Source organism: Monodelphis domestica, chromosome 3 (genome assembly GCF_027887165.1).
Source record: "Monodelphis domestica isolate mMonDom1 chromosome 3, mMonDom1.pri, whole genome shotgun sequence".
In the NCBI taxonomy this organism is placed as follows: Eukaryota; Metazoa; Chordata; class Mammalia; order Didelphimorphia; family Didelphidae; genus Monodelphis; species Monodelphis domestica.
In genome coordinates, this window is record NC_077229.1 from 143,470,239 (window position 1) to 143,476,831 (window position 6,593).

The following is a 6,593-nucleotide window of genomic DNA, read 5'->3' on the forward strand; positions in this document are numbered from 1 at the left end:
ATGTCAGTTTCTCATTCAACTAGCATTTAGAAACATCTATTATGTGCCAGGCACTGCAGTAAGTGCTGGGGATACAAAGAGGGACAAGAGTAGCTCTTGCTCTCAAGGAGTTAGTTCACAGTCTAATGGGGGGAGACAGCACAAAAACACCTATGTGCAAGCAACATACAGATTCAATTGGGGCTAGTCTCAGAGACAAAATACTAAAATGGAGAACGGGGAAGGAGGTGGAGATGAGCAAGTATTTCATGCATGAGGAACAGTAAGTGAGAACTTCAGTGTCTTGTCTAGGGGTAGAGTTATTAGATATCTGAGGCAGAGTTTGGACTCAGATCCATATCCAATGCGCTTTCCACTGGGCTGCTTGATTACCTTGTGGGATACCATAAAGGTATCTCTGGTGAATATGTTAAGATCATATATAAGATCAACCCAGGAGTCTTTGGGATATATAAACAAAAAGATAATTTTGTTCAATGAGCATAAGTTGTGAGACAAAACAAAAGGTTTTTGCTACTGTTGTGGAGTCCAAATGGAAGACAGATTCCTTATAAATGGTGATGTTCTCCAGATGTTCTTAATGGTGATATCATGCTAATTGTGCTATGCTTTAGATTGAGATCAGTCATTAAGAAAGATTAATTTAGTGACTTGCAGAAGCAGAGGAAATGTTTGAAGAATATAGAATTGCCTAGATTTGACTAGGCTAGGCAGCCCAATGAATTCATAGAATATGCAGATGGACCATGAGATGAACCTACATTCAATAGGTTGGAAATAGGTTGGAAAATTGGGGGAAATAGTGAACCATTTTGAATAATTCTTGACTGCTCCCAAACAAAATCAAAACAAAACATCTATTCAATTCTAATGTTCTCCTTTTGATAATATATAGCTATAGATCCCAGAAAACTATTTAGAATTATAGATTGAAACTTACCATTCTTCACTTTATTTTATTCATGAATTTTTCTCTAGTGCAAGCAATATGTACCTTGTTTAACATGATGAACAGGGAAATATACATTATATGATAATATTTGTACAGCCTATATCATATTATCTGCTTTCTTAGAGAGAAAGGAAGGGAGGGAGGGAGGGATAAAAGGAATGAGACAGATTTTTGGACATAGATAACATTAAAATTTGTTTCTCTTGGATAAACATATGTATTATATTTTTTACATATATATAACAAATCATATAGATTATATTATTTTATATAACATATTATATTATGTTATAAAATTATAATAGAAAAAAGCAGTGCATAGTAGACATTGAAAAACAATTGACGATGTCCCAAAGGTAACTGAAAGATGCATGGGGATGTAGCAATTTGGTTATAGAATTTTATTAGCAATGGCTAGTATTGAAGTAGTAGCAAAAAGACATCATTTAGAGCAAATATGATCAGAAACGGAGGTAGATGATTGAATAAAGTATATGATTATAATGGAATACTATTGCACCATAAGAAATGATGAACAAGATGATCACCAAAAAAACTTCAAAAAAACTGGAAAGACATAAGAAATGATATAAAATGAAGTGAGTCAAACCAGAAGAACACTGTATGCAGTAAGAGCCATAAAGTACAGTTATCAGATGTGAATGACTTAACTATTATCAGCAATCCAAGGATCCAGGACAACTCCAAGAGATGCTCAAATCAAAAAGGCTATTTACTAGCATAGAAGGAACTGACAGCGTCCGAATGCAGTTTGAAGCATGCCATTCTTCACTTTGTTATCTCCATGATTTTTTCTTTAGTGTAAGGGACATATATCTTCTTCACAACAGAATAAACATGGAAATATATATTGTATGATGACCATGTACAACCTATATTATATTACCTGTCATGTTGGGCAGGGTGAAAGGAAGAGAACAATTTGGTTTGCAAAATGTTAGAAAGCAATTATAGAAAATAGCATTGACATGTAATCCTGAAAAAAAAAAAGAGATGGAGGCGTTCATGTCATATAGTACAAGTGAAGTAGAATGGAACTTAATCAAGAGAGCATTTCATCAAACAATTGACCCCGACGTCCCCTGACCAAACCCTTATACAAGATGGTCAGAGCTAGTATTCCACTTTTATCTATTAAATATGATAAGACTCATGGAATTGCCTCCAATGGGTTGGGCAGATCCTCTATAGATTTGTGGAAGCCTATAAAGAAAAATCAGGCAGGATAAGAAGGCTGGGATGGGTTGTGTACTTTGATGACGAGGTTAGACACTGATTCTTTCTTATTTTTAAACTCTTACCTTTCATATTAGAATCAATACTGTATATTGGTTCCAAGGCATAAGAGTAGCAAGGGCTAGGCAATGGGGGTCAAATGACTAGCTCAGGATCACACAGCTGGGAAGTGTCTGAGGCCATACTTGATCCCAGGATCTCCTGTCTTTAGGTTTGGTTCTCTCTCTACTGAGCTGAATAGCTTCCCCCAGATCCCCTGATTTTTCATGGAATTACTTAAATATTGGAATATACTCTTTTATCTTTCTTGGTGATCGCATTGGTTCCCATAGGTTGAATTTTCATACCAATACAGATGATTCTCAATTCTGTTTATCCACCTGGGACCTCTCTCCTGAACTCCAATCTCACTGTCTTTTGTATATTTCTCATAGACTCAAGGATGTCCCATAATCTGTGAGTCATCAAGCTTTTGATAACATCTACTATATTCCAGGCACTTTACTGAGCCTTGAAGTTATAAGGAAAAGCAAAAGATAGTCCCTATTCTAGAGTAGCTCACAGTCTAAAGACAGAGATGACATGAAAGCAACTCTGTACAAATGATATATTTACTAGGTAAATTGAAAATAATCAACAAAGGAAGGAAAGATACTAGTATTAAGGGAGATCAGAAAAGGCTTCCAGAAGACTATGGGATTTCAGCTGGCACTTGAAGGAAACCAGAAAACTCAGGAGGTCAAACTAAGGAGGGAAGAGTTACAGACTGTTATGATTAAAATTCTTTTGAAGACTGTATATTAATTTATTTAATATTAATCAGAGAGGGACAGAGAGAGAGACAGAGATAGATAGATAGATAGAGAGAGAGAGAGAGAGAGAGAGAGAGAGAGAGAGAAGAGGTGAAGGAGGAGGAAGAGGGGGAGAGAGAGACAATGGAATCCTACCAAATGAGGTGAATCTGCTAGAATAAGTAGGTACACTTTACATTGCATTCACAAAAGACATGAGAGACAGCCAGTAACAGGAGATGAATTATCTTGTGAGAGGAGCAGTAAGAAAGCAAGTATCACTGGATCAATAAGCATGTAGGGGTGAGTGAGGTGTAAGGAGATTGGAAATATAGGAGAATGTCAGGTTATGAAAGGCTTTGAATGCCCCAAACAAGGTTTTATATTTGATCCTAAAGATAAGGTGCCCATAAAGTTTACTGGATTGGTGGAGGCAGGGGAAGAGTAAAATAGTTAAACCTATACTTTTGGAGGATAAATTTGACAGCTCAGAGAAGGATGTTGCAGAGTGGGGAAAGACCTGAGTCAGAGAGAACAACCAATTAACCATAGAAATCTCACACTTACTATGTCCAAAACATTGTTATTTTCCCCATTGTCCCAACCCTCCTCTCTTAACCTCTTTTAAGAAAAAATCCTTGTCTTCCATCTTAGAACAAATACTATGTATTGGTTCCAAGGCAGAAGAATGGTAAAGGCTAGGCAATGGGGGTTAAATGACTTGTCCAAGGTCATACAACTAGCAAGTGTCTGAGACCAGATTTTTAGACCTGTCTCTCAATCCACTGAGCCACCCAGTGGCCCTTTATTTCTTAACTTCTACTACCATTGAGAGCACCAGTATCTTCTCAGTAACTCAGAAACTGAAATCTCAATGTCATTTTCAACTTCTCATTTTCATTTACTCCCCATATCTTATCTGTTGTGACCTAGTTTCGGCTTTTACAGCATCTCTTGTATATGCCATCTTCTCTGCATTAAAAAAGATGCCAATTTGGTGCAAGTTCTCATCACCTCATGCCCAACTATTGATTGAAATAACTGTAATTAGTTTCCTTGCCTGAAGTGTCTTTCTACTCCAATCTGTCCTTTAGTCAGCTGCCAAAAGTGATCTTTCAAAAGAAGAGGTCATCCTCCTACTAAATAAATTATATTTGCTATATATTAGCTCCAGGATCAAATATAAAAGCCTCTATTTGGCTCATAAAACCCTTTATAACCTGACCCTTCCCTACCCTTCTATACCCTATTCTTCAATGACATGGAGACACTGAACTATAATAAAACACTACATCTCTTGACTTTGATCTTTTACTGGCTACCCAAAATTTCTTTAATGCTCTCCCTTTTCACCTCTGCTTCCTGACTTTATTTAAGACTCAATACAAGTCCCACCTTCTGCAGGAAGTCTTTCTCAGTCCCCTTTTCCCCCCTCACTAATAGTGCCTTCTTCCTTAGAATTCCTTCTATTTATTCTGCATATGTCTTGTATATACAATTATTTTCATGTTGTCTCATCAGTTAAAATAGGAGCTCCTTGAGAGTAAGGAGAGTGTTTTTGCCTTTGTATCTTGGGTACTTTGTATAATTCCTCACACATAGTTGTTTACTGATGGACTGACTGGGATGGAGATAAGATTGTCCATTCCTTCCTGAAATGGCAAACCATTTTATTAAAAAAAAAACAAAACCCAACCCTTACCTTCTGTCTTAAGATTGATATTAAGTATTGGTTCTAAGTAAGTAGTAAGGGCTAGGCAATAGGGCTTAAGTGACTTGACCAGGATCACACAGCCAGGATATATCTCATGCCACATTTGAACCCAGGACCTTCCATTTCTAGGCCTGGCTCTCAGTCCACTGAGCTATCTGGCTGATTCTGGTAGGATATCCTTAAATGTAGCCATTCTCACATATCAGGCATGCAGCATTTTTTACTGGAGGTTACAAGTAACAATATGTGTAAACTTTTGCATTTGGCAGCATGTGTATGATTGTTATACAAGAAGGTTCTTTCAAATCCTGGCTAAAATTTTATCTTCTACAAAAAACATTTCCTGATCCCCAAAATAACACCTCCCCGCCCTCCCCTCCTTTATCTTCATTTATCCTGTATCTTGTTTGTACCTAGTGGCTTTCATATTACCCTCTCTATTAACTAATAAGCTCCTTGAGAATGCTTGTTGTTTTTTACTTCACTTCTATCTCCAGAGATTTGCCCAGTACCAGACACATAGTAAACACTTGATAATTGCTTGTTGACTTAATCTGACTTCATTTAACACTGAAAGAAATTAAATGTACAGAAGCCTCTTCATCTTTCTTCTTTCTTACATACTGTCAACTTTTTCTGCTTACAGGTATTTCCTAGCTTCTAGGGTAATAGTGTTATACAGTGGAAGGGTGTTAGTTATGAAGTTGGAGGATCTGGGTTCAAAATCTGCCTCTGCTACATATTACCTGAATAAGTTAACTAGATAGCTCCAAAATGGTTTCCAGATATAATTCTATGACCACCATTAAAGGGGCATCATTGAAGTTGTCACATGTATTTTAAAACTCCATGAGCATTAATTTATGAAGTTAGAGAAACACGGGAGGCAAAGGGAGATATATAAACGTATTCCTGTAGAATCTCTGAGTTGGGGAAATGCTTATGTTGAAAACATTTAGGTCGACGTAGCTTAGCTTACCAACACAGAAGAGGCACTTAATAAATGTTTATTGGGCTTTTCCCATCCGGCAGCCTGAGTGAGGAGAGCGAGAGCCGGTAGGAGCGGCGCCATGGCGGACAGCCAGACAGAGCGTGCCTAGCAGAAGCAGTTGACCCTCTTCCAGAACAAGAAGCGGGTGCTGCTGGGGGACACAGCCAAGGAGAAGCTGCCCCGCTACCCCAAGAAAATCGATCTGGGCTTCAAGACACCCAAGAAGGCCATCGAGGACACCTACATCGACAAGAAGTGCCCCTTCCCCCCGGAACGTGTCCATCCGCAGCGGAATCCTGTCTGGTGTAGTGACCAAGATGAAGAGGCCAAGGAACGTCGTCAGTCGCCAAGACTACCTGCACCACATACGGAAGTACAGCCGCTTTGAGAAGCGCCACAGGAACAGGTCGGTGCACCTGTCCCCCTGTTTCCCAAACGTCCAGATTGGAGACATCGTCACTGTGGGCGAGTGTCGGCCTCTCAGCAAGACCATGAGGTTCAACGTGCTGGAGGTCACCAAGGCAGTAGGGACCGAGAAGAAGTTCCAGAAATTCTAAGCCCCTCCCAGAGGCGGGCAGCAGGGCACGCGGGCATTGAGTGTGCCCTGACCCGCTGCTCTGCTAATAAAGGCGTCCTCCCCTAAAAAAATGTTTATTGGTTTTGATTTATGTCGTGGTTATTAAGTTTGTTGTGGTAAAACTTTTGGCCTATACTTACTTGTAATTTTCTCAGTGTTAGTCTACAATCTTAGTTACCTGGGACACTTAGGGATGAATCAACTTGCCCAACGTCCTACAGCCACGATGTGTAAAAAGAGGAACTTGAACTCAGGTCATTTTGACTTTGATACTACTTTCTCTCGACTATGCTATATTGCCTCGGATTTTG

The 6,593-nt window shown here is 38.9% G+C and overlaps 1 pseudogene; it reads left to right on the forward strand.

Moving 5' to 3' along the window:
- The first annotated feature begins 5,769 nt into the window (after positions 1-5,769).
- On the forward strand, positions 5,770-6,345 carry LOC100025557 (40S ribosomal protein S11-like; annotated as a pseudogene).
- The last annotated feature ends 248 nt before the right edge of the window (positions 6,346-6,593 follow it).